The 12,332-nt window shown below is 49.9% G+C and overlaps 1 protein-coding gene across 4 annotated transcripts in view; it reads right to left on the bottom strand.

The window, feature by feature from the left end:
• Fgr (FGR proto-oncogene, Src family tyrosine kinase) overlaps positions 1 to 11,991 on the bottom strand; it is a 28,443-nt gene extending 16,452 nt beyond the window's left edge. For 2 of the 4 annotated variants that reach the window (XM_052177613.1, XM_052177612.1), the window contains exon 1: positions 7,134 to 7,275. The gene's annotated coding sequence lies outside the window, so the exon portion shown is untranslated. Of the gene's footprint in view, positions 1 to 7,133; positions 7,276 to 7,687; positions 7,777 to 11,887 lie in introns of those variants that run through there. The other 2 variants (XM_052177615.1, XM_052177614.1) reach the window with 2 other exon arrangements.
• Positions 11,992 to 12,332: the final 341 nt, after the last annotated feature.

The raw sequence follows: 12,332 nt of genomic DNA, 5'->3' as shown, positions 1-12,332 counted from the left end.
CTAATCTGTCTGCCGGTGAAAGAGGAAGGTTCAAAGACAAGCTCTGTGGGCTGAGCTGGAGTACTGGTCGGGCCACAGTGTAACCAGAGAGCAAATTTGGAAAGCTCTCAAGGTTCTGTCACACCCAGACTTTGAGGGGGTCTGTGGTCCGAAGTGGACCTGGCTTTCCGGTTTGAGTATATTGAAGGACTCAGGCATGGTGACAGGGGATGTGCTTGAGGCCCAGTGCAGGCAAGAACCCCACTGGATGTGACCACATGAACCAATGGAAAGAAAAAAAGAGGCAGAGACAGAAGTTTAAAGAAACTATGAAAGACACAGGCAGCTAGGGACGTGTGAAGAGGGGAAGATGGGGTGGTGTGCCCATAAACTGATTTTCAGGGGGCAGAGGGAAAGGAAAGAAATCACAATCACAAAACAAAACAAACAAACAAACAAACAAACAAAAAAAACCCCAAGCTCTGCTTTTGTAGCATTTGCTAATATTCATGGTGTAAATATTCCCAGTGAGGCTGATTTAGAGCTACAGGAGAGACTTCCTGATAGCTGGGCCCAGGAAGGGAAGAGAGGGAGCTCCCCTGGGTGAATATCAGTGAGCCAGCACCACCTCGTTGCCAGAGAGAACCCCAGCCAGAGACAAAGAAACAACATTCCAGACCAAGAACAATCAGAAGACCAGCGGCTAGTGCAAACCCAGAATCCTAGCGTTCAAGTACAGAGTCAGGAGCATAGCAAGGTTGAGGCCTCGGTAGGCTACAGAGCAAGACTTGGTGCCACAGAATCCCGGGCTGAGGCAGTGGAGTGCTTGTCTACCATGCATAGGGCTCTGGGTTCCAGATTTGATCTCCAGTAGCAGGAAAGGAAAGAAAAGAAGGTAGGAAGGAACTCCCTCTGTAGACCAGGCTGGTTTCAAACTCAGAGATCTGCCTGCCCCTTCCTCCCAAGTGCTAAGACTAAAGGCATTTGCCATCACCACCAGGCTTTTTTTTTTTAACCACTGTTAAAAAATGGCTTATTTATTTATTTTTAAATGTGCATTGGTGTTTTGCCTGCATCTCTGTGTGCGGGTGTCAGATCATCTGGTACTAGGGCTACAGATAGTTGTGGGCTGCTGGGAATCGAACCTGGGTTCTCTGGAAGAGCAGTCGGTGCTCTTAACTGCTGAATCATCTCTCTAGACCCTTATACTATACATATTTTTAACAATATTTTTTTAAGATTTATTTATTTATTTATGTAGATTACACTGTCGATGTCTTCAGACACACCAGAAGAGGATATCAGATCTTATTACAGATGGTTGTGAGCCACCATGTGGTTGCTGGGATTTGAACTCAGGACCTCGGGAAGAGCAGTCGGTGCTCTTAACCACTGAGCCATCTCTCCAGCCCCAACTATTCATATTTTTAAATTAAATTTTTTTTTCAGCCAGGTGGTGGTGGCGCACGCCTGTAATCCCAGCACTCTGGGAGGCAGAGGCAGGTGCATTTCTGAGTTTGAGGCCAGCCTGGTCTACAGAGTGAGTTCCAGGACAGCCAAGGCTATACAGAGAAACCCTGTCTCGAAAAAACCAAATCCAAAAAAAAATTTTTTTTCATAGCTGAGGACCGACCCGGGCCTTGTGCATGCCCAGCAAGAGCTCTACCACTGAGCTAAATCCCCAAACCCTAAATTAAAAATTTTTAGATAAAAATAGGGAGCAATTTAGAAAGACATCTACATCCCTCTACATGCATGTACAGATACACCCATATTCACAGGTGACATACACATGCATATACACACCAGAGGGGGAAGAGAGGGAGAGGAAGAGGGAGAGAGAGAGAGAGAGAGACAGGCCTAGATGAAGAGAATCAGAGCTGGATAGAGGGAACTGGGTAGAGGGAGCCAGTTTTGACCAGTCAAGCATCTGCGCGGTAAGTCTCCCTCCTCCTCTATGCCTTGATACCCAGCTCTGACTCTCTAGGGAGTCATTGCACTCTCCAGAAGTCTGGGTGGTGGTAACTATTAGTGGAAAATGTGCTAATTTATTAAACATTTACACAGGGACTGGCATGGTGCCAAGAAATTTCGACACATGATCTCTTCCGTGACCTCCTGGGGCAGCTTTTAGTTTTAACCCTTGATGGGTTAGGACACTGAGGTACAATGATTTTAAGTAAGTTGGGAAGTAAAACAATACCGACCAATTTTGGTACCTTGTGTCCTGTTGGACTTTGAAATCTCTGCAGAAGCATGAGCACGTGCCTCTTTGAGTGCCCGCTGTGTGCCAGCTTTTATAGTCTAGGTATGGCACAGAGCAAACGTGACATGATCTGTTCTCTCTCCCTTCCTCTCTCTCTGTCTTTCTCTGTCTCTGTCTCTCTCTCTCTCTCTCTCTCTGTGTGTGTGTGTGTCTGTGTGTGTATGGGGGAGTCAGAGAAGAATTTGTGGGAGCTAGTTCTCTCTTTCCACCATATGTGTTGGGGAATCAAACCCAGGTTATCATGCTTGTTGCCACTAACCTTGGAGCCATCTTGGATGAAGGACGGCACAGGTCCCTCCTTTCTCTCTGTCCTAGGCAGCAGAGGACTTGGGCCACCACCAGCAAGCACCCTGTGCCTCTCAGAAGCATCAGCTTGTGATGAACATGGGTGTTAGTTTTGTTCTGGTGCTGGGGTTTCAACCTAGAACTTGGTACATGGTGGTCATCTGCTCCACCTCAGAGCTGAACTCCAGCCCCAAAGAAGTCCGATTGAAAGAAACCAATTCAGCAGGGTGCTGATGATGCACACCTTTAGTCCCAGCACTCCACTTGGGAGGCAGAGGCAGGCAGATCTGTGAGTTTGAGACCAGCCTGGTCTACAGAGAGAATTCTAGGATAGCTAGGGCTATCTAGCTTTGTTTGTCTTCAAACAAACAAACAACTACAAAGCAGAAAAAAAAAGGAAAAAGAAAAAAGAAAGAAATCAAGAGCCCTATCAAGGCTGAAATCAGATTATGGATATCACAGCTAAGGTCTAACCCTGAACCACAAGCTGCTGGCTTCAGTATCTGCCCCTGTTCAATCTCTGCCCCTATGTAGTAAAATCTCTCTCTCTTCCTCCTCCTCCCCCACTTCTGATTTAGGTCTCTCATCTTGTCTTTCTTCCTTTCCTCCCTCCTCCCTTCAAGGCATACAGGATCTCTCTCTGTTTGAACTTGTGATCTTTGTACCACAGGGATTAAGCGCCTCTGTTCTTCAGGAGACTGTAGCCTTGGATGAAGGACAACCACCTGAACATCCGGTTTCTCACCTGCGCCCTCTGGGCAGAGCAGCTGTGAGGACTTCAGGAAGAAGAAGCTCTAGCTCAGTCAGTGTGCAGTGGCCAGGAGAGGCTGAGAACAGCTGCTGCAAAGAGGCCCCCAGGGCCACTTAGGCCACCTGCCTTCTGGCATAGATCAGAAAAGTGACTTCCCAGAGAGGTCACATAGGCTAACAGAAGATTCAGGTGACTGTGAGAGTCAATTCGGAGTTCTGTTCCTGGCATTGTGGCTGGACTCTCCAAAGCCTGGGCAGGATCATGCTGTCCCTGACTGGTGAAATGTCATTCTTCCCACACGGCCAATGGCCAGCTAAATCCGTCTTATGGCAGCTGAATGCCCAACAGGGAGCCTGCCTCCCACACACCTGTGTTCCTGGACACTAGAGCCCCAACCTTCTTACTCTTTCCCACGGGTCCTATTTCCCAAAATCATGTCAAAGCGATGAGGTCAGACTTGAGATGTCCTGACCTCCAAGTATGAGGAGGAACCAGAGACAGGTTTCAGTTCAAAGCCTGTCCCCATGTGACACCTGGCTTGAGGCACTGGGCAAGTCATCCCCTCTACCTCTCAGAGAGCCAGGGAGCCGGAAGCTCCCGTACATCAGAGCCCATTTGTCCTCGAGCATCAGCCATACAGTGTGTGGGTACCCAGTCAAATCCTGTTTCTTTTGTTCTTTTGCAAAGGTCTTGCTGAGGTGGGGGAGATGGACGGAGGTGCAGGGCTGGGCAGGGCAGGGGAGAAAGAGAAGTTCTCAGACAAGGTGGGAGGGATGAGCAAGCCCAGTGAACCCGGACAACCTCACCAAAAAGGAACTAAGACTGGGCAGTGGCAGGAAACCACCTCCTCCTGCAGGAGTTCCGGTTTCCCCTCAGAGCTTGGGGCAGGGACAGTCCGGAGCTGACCCAGGCCCCCATCTCCCTCACAGAGGCTCTCACATCTCACTAGCTTCCTCTCATTCGACAGCATCCTTTCCTGAGACCCACAACTGGTCCAGTCCTGACACCATCTCTACACCATCCAGCTCTCCCCCACCCCCACCCCCGCCCCCACCCCACCCCCACCCCCACCCCCCCAGTCCTTAAGGTGTCAACTGAGTTTTCCCCACTTGTTATCGGTAGAAGTGGGTCTATCTGGCTCGGCACAGCAATCTGAACCTTTAATACCAGAACTCAGGAGACAGAGGCAGGTAGATCTTTGTGAGACCATCCTGGTCTATACAATGAATTCGAGGCTAGCCAGAATTACACAATGAGACCTGGTCTTAAAAAGAAAAGAAAAGGGGCTGGAGAGATGGCTCAGCAGTTAAGAGCACTGACTGTTCTTCCAAAGGTCCTGAGTTCAAATCCCAGCAACCATATGATGGCTTACAACCATCCGTAATGAAATCTGATGCCCTCTCTGGGGTGTCTGAAGACAGCTACAGGGTACTTACATATAATAAATAAATAAATCTTAAAAAAGAAAAGGAAAAGAAAGAGCCAGGTAATGGTGGTGGCAGTGGTGGTGGCCACCTTTAATCCCAGCACGCAGGAGGCAGAGGCAGGTAGATCTGTGAGTTTTGAGACCAGCCTGGTCTACAAAGTTCCAGGGTAGCCAAGGCTATACAGAGAAACCCTGTCTCAAAAAACCTGAGAGAGAGAGAGAGAGAGAGAGAGAGAGAGAGAGAGAGAGAGAGAGAGAGAGAGAGCTGTTGTCTATGGTGGCCCAAGCTTTTAATCTCAACACTCAGGAGGCAAAGGCTGAGGTGGGCCCCTGTGAGCTCGAGTCCATATAGTAAGCCCCTGTTCAAAGAAGAAAAAGAAAAGACAGAAAAGTGGTTCTATCTCGGGAAGTTACTCATCACCCTCTAAAGCAAGAATCTTTAGAAGAATCTTCAGGTTACCTAGCATAGGACTTGGGGTTCCAGCCATGAGTGGGAACTGGAAGACAAAAGGTACAGATCCCACAGTGTGACCCCTGTGTGGAAGGGACTTGGCTCTTCCTTCCTTCCTCAGCTCTGTCTTTCCTGTCCCTTACCTAGCCTGTCAGGGCTGGTAACTTCCCTTGTCACTTCAACCTCAGGGAGCGTCAGAGCAGACCCGGAATAACCACACATAAGCGCCCAGGCGTGACAGCCCCCCTCCCCGTTCACTTCAAGCCCACAGCACCCTGGGGAGCACCCTCACACAATCTCATCCACAGCTTCAAGCCTGCTGGGGAGCAGGAGCTGGCCATGCAGACAGGAGCCCCACCCTCTCCCCTCTGAACTTCTGCTTCTCCTGTTCACCTAATCCCTCCACCTTCCGGACAAAGGAAGGATGCTCACAGCGTTGGAGTTCTAGAGGACAACAGGCTTGCTTGTAGGGTGGGCCACCTGGTGTGGAGAATGGAGTGCCTATCCGAGCCCTGCCAACCTCCTCGGAATGGGCCCCCCTAAAGGAGACATTTGGTAGATGTCAACTGTGTGCTGGGTCTCAGAGACCCTGTCGGTGACGCTTTCTGGTCCTCCATGTTTTGAGAAGGCAAAGAACTCTGTGTAGAGCAAGCTGGCCTGGATCTGATAGAGATTCACCTATCTGCCTTTTCCTCCAGTCTCCTCTCCCCTCCCCTCCCAATCCCCTCCCATTCTATTCCTGCTTCCCCCACCCCACTGCTTATGTAGCTCGAGGTGGTCTCAAACTCGTGACAATCTCCCTACTTCCGTTTTCTGAATGCAGGGATCACTCTAGCCATGGGCCACTAGGCACAGCTTTGGTATGGGGAGGGCTAGTATCTCCCCCAAAGTTCCAATGAGGAAACCAAAAATCCAGAGAAACCTAACTTTCCTTGAGGTCTGCATAGCCATTAAAGGCCCATTCTGGTCAAGAGACCACGTCTCTGAGGCAGCAGATCCCTGAACACCAAGCCGCACACTCTCACTCCCTCCGCTGTGCAACACACCCGGATCAAGGACCAACCAAAAATGGGGATGAAGGCGGGAAGGAAAGGTGGCTGCCAGCCTTGAGCCCGCAGCGGCCGGGAGCCAACTGGCCTCACTGCCCTGTGTTGCCATGGAAACAGCCCCTGCGGGCATTGGCGGTCAAAAGCAGGATTTCCGTCGGGGCTGCCAGCAATTCCCGGATCCCGAACCGGGACGCAGACCTTGACTGCCACCGCGGATAGGGAAAGGCACCCAGGGAGGTCTGGTGTCCCAGGGTGAGGTCTTCCCCAGGAAACCCAGATCCACGCCTCCAGCGCCTGGAAGGAATCCCCAGGGTGTCTGGAACCTGCTACCCCAGTAATGCAGCAAGAAGGCCTGCGGGTGTTGCAGACTCCCGGCTTCCCTCTGCGGAATCCAGATGATAGCGGTCCTCTGAGTCTCCAGAGCTCTCCTTGATCCCCTTCTGGGGAACTCGAACACCGATTTCCTCAGTATCCCCTCCCGACCTTTCCAGTTTCCCCAGCTATACCCTTCTTTCCTTTTTCTTCCCCTGAAAGCCTCTCAGTGCTCTCCCTAGACGCTTTTGGGGGAGCTCACAGTGCCTTCCCGTACTTTCAGCCCTCTTCCCAAATGTTTTCAAATTTACCACACAGGTTCCCTCCCTTTCCCCATTTAGACTTTTAGAGGGAACTTTTGGTCTGCCTTCGCCATACAGCCTCGGTCTTCTCCCAGGATTTTATCAGCCTTTTCCAGCTTTCCGTAGTTTCCCTTCTTAATTCCCTTTCTGGATGGGGGTCTCCACCCCCATCTCCCGCCCTCGATTTGCTCAGCGCTCAAAGTTCGGGTTTACCTCCAAATCTTCCCTCTAGGGTGAGGACGGACGGGAGGGGATGGGGGAGGGGCGGGGCAACACCTGCCCTGCCAGCCCCGACCTGGTTTGGCCGCCTACCTGGTCTCAGGGGAGCCAGCTGCGGGTGACTCGATCTGGGGTGAGCCACCCCTAACTTCCAGCAACCAGGAGAGGCGATGTGGGGGGGAAAGTGAGGTGCTACCCGCCTCTGCCCCAACTACCTACTCTGGGGAGGGAGGAGGAAGCCGCCTCGGACTTCTCTTATTTTGGTGGCTGCGGAGGAAGAGGAGGCAGCCGGAGAAGTCGCAGTCACGCCTCAGCCCCAAGACAGCTTGCCCAAAGCCAGGAGGGGCCCCCAGATCCAAAGTCCGCTGGCTCCCACTTCCAGCCTTTCAAGGTTGCTGTGGGTGGACTCCCCGGGCGCTGTTCTTGCACCCCAGTTCCTTCACCTTCCCAAAGGTTCCCGCGGAAAGGACCTGTTCCTTTAGTCGATAGAGTGGGATACAGAGGGGCTTTGGCCATCCCAAAATCTCCCATTCCCCGCTCATCTTCTAGGTAGGAAAGCCCAGAACCAGGTCAGGAGAATCTGACCTAAGTTCACACAGCCTGTAGCCTTTACACTGCTGTCAGCAGATTTGCCAGGGATCTTTTACCTGTCATTTATACCCTGCTGCCTCATCCTCAGGAGCTGGGCGGTGGAGATAAAGCCCCTGCCTTTGGGTAGCTGCTTTTCACAACAATCAGCTCCCATCGACTGTCACACACGAGTTTTAGAGAAGCTGAGGAGAGTCCTTAATCATAATGTCTCTTGGGGATCCCTCCCTCCCTCCCTCCCTAAACTCTCCCCAACCTGATATCCCTCACCCTCCAGTATTACCACTTTAAAACCAAGGTGCAGTGAGACCCAGGAAATCCCCCTGCCGGGGGAGGGGGAGCTATGGCTGAATTGGAAATGTACGTGGGAGGGTGAGGGCTCGAGGCACAGAAGATTCAAGTGGGTGTTTGGACTATGCTGATGATAGGCAATGACACGTGACCGGTTTAGACTCAACAGCTCGGACATTATGCAGTCAGGTGTGTTTCTATGTATAGACAGGGCTGGTGGGGGCTGTGTGCGCCCACGGAGTACAGGTTCACGGCGTAACCTGGTGTCAGCGAGTGATGGATGCATTATAGGAATGCTTCTCTCAATGAGCCTTGGCAAACACCTTTAATTCCAGTACTTGGAAAGCAGAGGCAGGTGGATTTCTGTGAGTTCTAGACCAGCTTGCTCTACAGAGCCAGTTCCAGAACAGCCAGGGCTACACAGAGAAACTCTGTCTCAAAAAACCAAACCAAAAAAAAAAAAAAAAAAAAAAAAAGCTTCTCTCTTAGGAAAACATGATGTGGAGGTTGGAGGAAGAAAGTCAGCCTGGTGGAGGCTCAGGGACTGTGGGGGGGGTGGCTTCACCCTGCCCGAACAGCATTGCCACCATTCTAGAGCATCCTCTGAATTGGCCTTGGCTGTTGGTCCATGGGTTCAATTAACAAATAAATGTGTACGGTGGCCAATGGGATCCCAGCCACAGGGATCCAAGAGGGACAGCCCGCACCAGCTGCACTCCCTGCTGCTCAAGAGAATGCTTGAGACCTATGGATTAGAGACCAGCCAAAGAAGAGTGGTGAGTGATTCTCTACCTCAGAGGAGGGAGCAAGGAGGAGGGGGAAGAGGAGGAGGTGGAGGCAGGCAGGGAGATAGGGCAGGAGAAGGCAGAGGTTAGGGGAGAAGGGAAGAGAAGACAGAAGAGGGGAGAGGAGGAGAGGAAGGAGGAGAAAACAGGAGGGAAAAGAGAAGCAAAGGAGAGGGGGAATAAGGGAGCAAGAGAGAAAGACATACACTGATCTTGGAAGAATTGCTCTGTAATTCTTCTAAATCCAGCTCCTGGGTGGTTCCCTAGAGGCCTTCCTTCCTTCATGTTCACCCACTTCCTTGCAAAGCACTCACAATTCTTTGTGTGTGTCTACTTGTGCGGTTGCTGGGATTTGAACTCAGGACCTTTGGAAGAGCAGTCAGTGCTCTCAACCACTGATCCATCTCTCCAGTCCCAGCACTCACTATTCTTGCCTGGAGCACTCTTCTTCTCCTGGTCTTGAACTGGCTCCTTCTGGTTGGTTACTACATGTGCCCCCTCCTCTGAGAAGCCTTCCTGACTACAGACTTCCGCCCCATGCTACCCGGTTGCAGAGACAGACTCCCTGGCTGTTTCCCTTGGACAAGTTGTGTTTGTTTTCTGCAGTTCCATTCTTCATGCAACAAAGGCTGCAGGAGTCCGAAGTTCACAAAAACCTTGGGGAAAATCCTGTAGCTGTCACACTAAGTCCTGTTTGTTTGTGGACATCCATTCATTCACTTCTTCCTCAGATCAAATTTCACGTTTTTTGAGTCACTGTCAGCGCCGGGCAGGATGGATGCTAGGGCAGTGGGAGGGATTGCTGCATAGCACAGAAGCAAAGCACAGGGCCAAGAAGCCACAGGGTGGCTCAGTTGAGACCGCGACTTCTCTCTATGCCTTAAGTCCATGTTCCTTTTCAACAATTCCAGGACCTGGAGAGATGGCTCAGTGGTTGAGAGCACTGGCTTCTCTTTCAGAGGTCATGAGTTCAATTCCCAGCAACCACATGGTGGCTCACAACCATCTGTAATAGGATCTGATGGCTTCTTCTGGTGTGTCTGAAGACAGCAAAGACCAAAAGGCAGCCTGCCTGCCTCCTGTCCCGGTCAAGCAAGACCTATTGCTTGCCTAGAAGTTCAGCCTACTGGAATCCAAGCAGCCACTTTCCCTGAGGAGACTCCGAGGCCAGGTCTGTGACTCTGTGACTTCAGGAGGAAGCTCCCAGGCCTGGCCAGACAGACACTGTAAAGAGGACTCTGCCTCCTCTCGACCTGCTGGGGACTCACAGCTTCTGCCATCCTGCACCAACCATTTCTCCCTGTGACAAATTTATACTCTCAGCCTAGAAACATATTCTAGAATCTGCTTCAGAAGAGAAACCTAAAGTCATACTGATGTGTTATTTTATACATATATATACATATGTATGTACATATTAAAATATATAAAATTATAATAATATTACATATTATACGTATGTATACTTTTTTTCAGGAATGCACAAATGTGTGTGTGTGTGTGTGTGTGTGTGTCAGTCCGAGGACACTTGAGACAGTCATCTCTCTCCTTCCACTGTGTGAGTTCCAGGGATTGAACTTCAGTTGATGCCTTTGTCTACTGAGCCACCTTTTGGCCCCCCTACTTGTTTATTTGTGGCAGGGGAGAGTGTGTGAGTGTCAAGACCAGCAGGAACTCCCTCCACCTCCTGCAGGCAGAGTTCCTCTGTGGAGCCCTGTCTGTCCTGGAACTCACTCTGTAAACAGGCTGGCCTCAAATTCACAGAGATCCACCTGCCTCTGCCTCCAGTGTTTTTGGATTAAAGGCATATACTACCACCGGGCAACTTTTGTTTTTGTTTTTGTTTTTGTTTTGTTTTGTTTTGTTTTTCTGAGACAGGGTTTTTTCTGTGTAGCCCTGGCTGTCCTGGAACTCACTTTGTAGACTCAGAGATCCGTCTGCCTCTGCCTCCCAAGTACTGGGATTAAAGGCATGAACCACCAGGCAACTTTTTCTTTGCATCTTAATTCTTTGTGATTTTGCATCATGCACCCTCAGTCCAATTCCACTCATCTCCCTGTTACTTCATCTCGTCCTTGAGTCTTTGCAAACTCCCCTCAAAAAAATTTTTTTAAAAAGGTCTGAAAACAAACAAACACCTTGCCGGGAAAGCTGTAGTGTATCAGTATGTCTCACAGTATGTCCTTTTGTCCACACATTTTTAAAAAAGATTTATTTATTTACTTAATATATGAATGCCCTATCTGCACATACACCTGTGTGCCAGAAGGGGCATCGGATCCCATTACAGATGGTTGTGAGCCACCCTATGGCTACTGGGAACTGAACTCAAGACTCTGGAAGAGCAGTCAGTGCTCTTAACCACTGAGCCATCTCTCCAGCCCCTGGCCACACCTCTTTACTTGTAAACATTCTTTGCAAGGAGTCGTTGGTGTGGTTCAAGGTCTCTGGCTTCTGCTGCACTCTCAATACTGACCCTTCATGGGACTCCTCTCGGATACCCTGTTGCTGCCCTGAGTCATGGCAGTCTTTGTAGCTCTTTCAAACCTGGCAAATGCTATCCCACAGAGTCATCTCACTCACCCTTACTCTAATAATTTATTTCTTATTTTATTGAGGAACCATGGCCCACTTTTTATGGATGAGGAAAAGTTCTTTGGAGATAAATATTGTCTAAACATGAACCATATCTGGAGACTGCATACCTGGAGACTGCTCAGTCTTCAGATAGCATGGCAGGCTCCCTCTTATGGTGTGTCTGAAGACAGCTAAGTGTACTTACATATAACAAATAAATAAATCTTTAAAAAATTGTAAACAAAACAAATAAACAACAAAAACTGCCAAGGCTGGTGAGATGGCTCAGTGAAAAAAGGCATCTGCCACCAAACCTGATGATGTAAGTGTGATCCCAGAACCTACGTATTAGGAGAAAATTGCTTCCTGCAGCTTCTACACACACACACACACACACACACACACACACACCCCACATCAAACTTAGCTGGGTAGTCAGCCCGGGCTATAGATCAAGTTCCAGAACAGCTAGGGCTACACAGAGAAGCAAACAAAACAAAAATGCAAAGAACAAATCCACATCTAAAAGGATTGAAGGATTGCCAATGATTCTGTCTTAGTTATTTTGGACTGCAACAACATCACAACATAAATGTGCCTTCTTACAGTTCTGGAGTCCCTAAGTCCCAGATCAAGACTCAGCAGGGGTGATTTCTGGTGAGGGCCAGTTGTCTGAATTGCATATAGCTGCCTTCTCTCTCCTTGACCTCATGTGGTGATAGCAAGCCTTCTGGGATCTCCACTGGTAAATGCCCTCATCCTTAATCCTTTAGGTTAAGGCCCTACCCTGATGACTTCATTTAAATATACAATGTTTCTGGGAAGGTCCTCTTCTGAAACATTGCCACATGGGGGAGAGAGGAAGGTGTGTGAATGGGGGAAGGTGCTAAAACCACTGATGGGGGCGGGGCAAAAGTTTAAAGAGCAGCTTGTTCACAGGGTGTGAGGGCGCCAGCAGAAGCCACAGTATCGGCCAAGAGTGATCCCCTCTTTCCTCTGTGGATCTGGCTGACCATGGTGCTGAACTGGTGGCCAGCATGGGCTCATGGGA

This window comes from Apodemus sylvaticus, chromosome 3, assembly GCF_947179515.1.
Source record: "Apodemus sylvaticus chromosome 3, mApoSyl1.1, whole genome shotgun sequence".
NCBI classification, from domain to species: domain Eukaryota; kingdom Metazoa; phylum Chordata; class Mammalia; order Rodentia; family Muridae; genus Apodemus; species Apodemus sylvaticus.
This window is presented reverse-complemented; position numbering and strand designations above follow the sequence as displayed.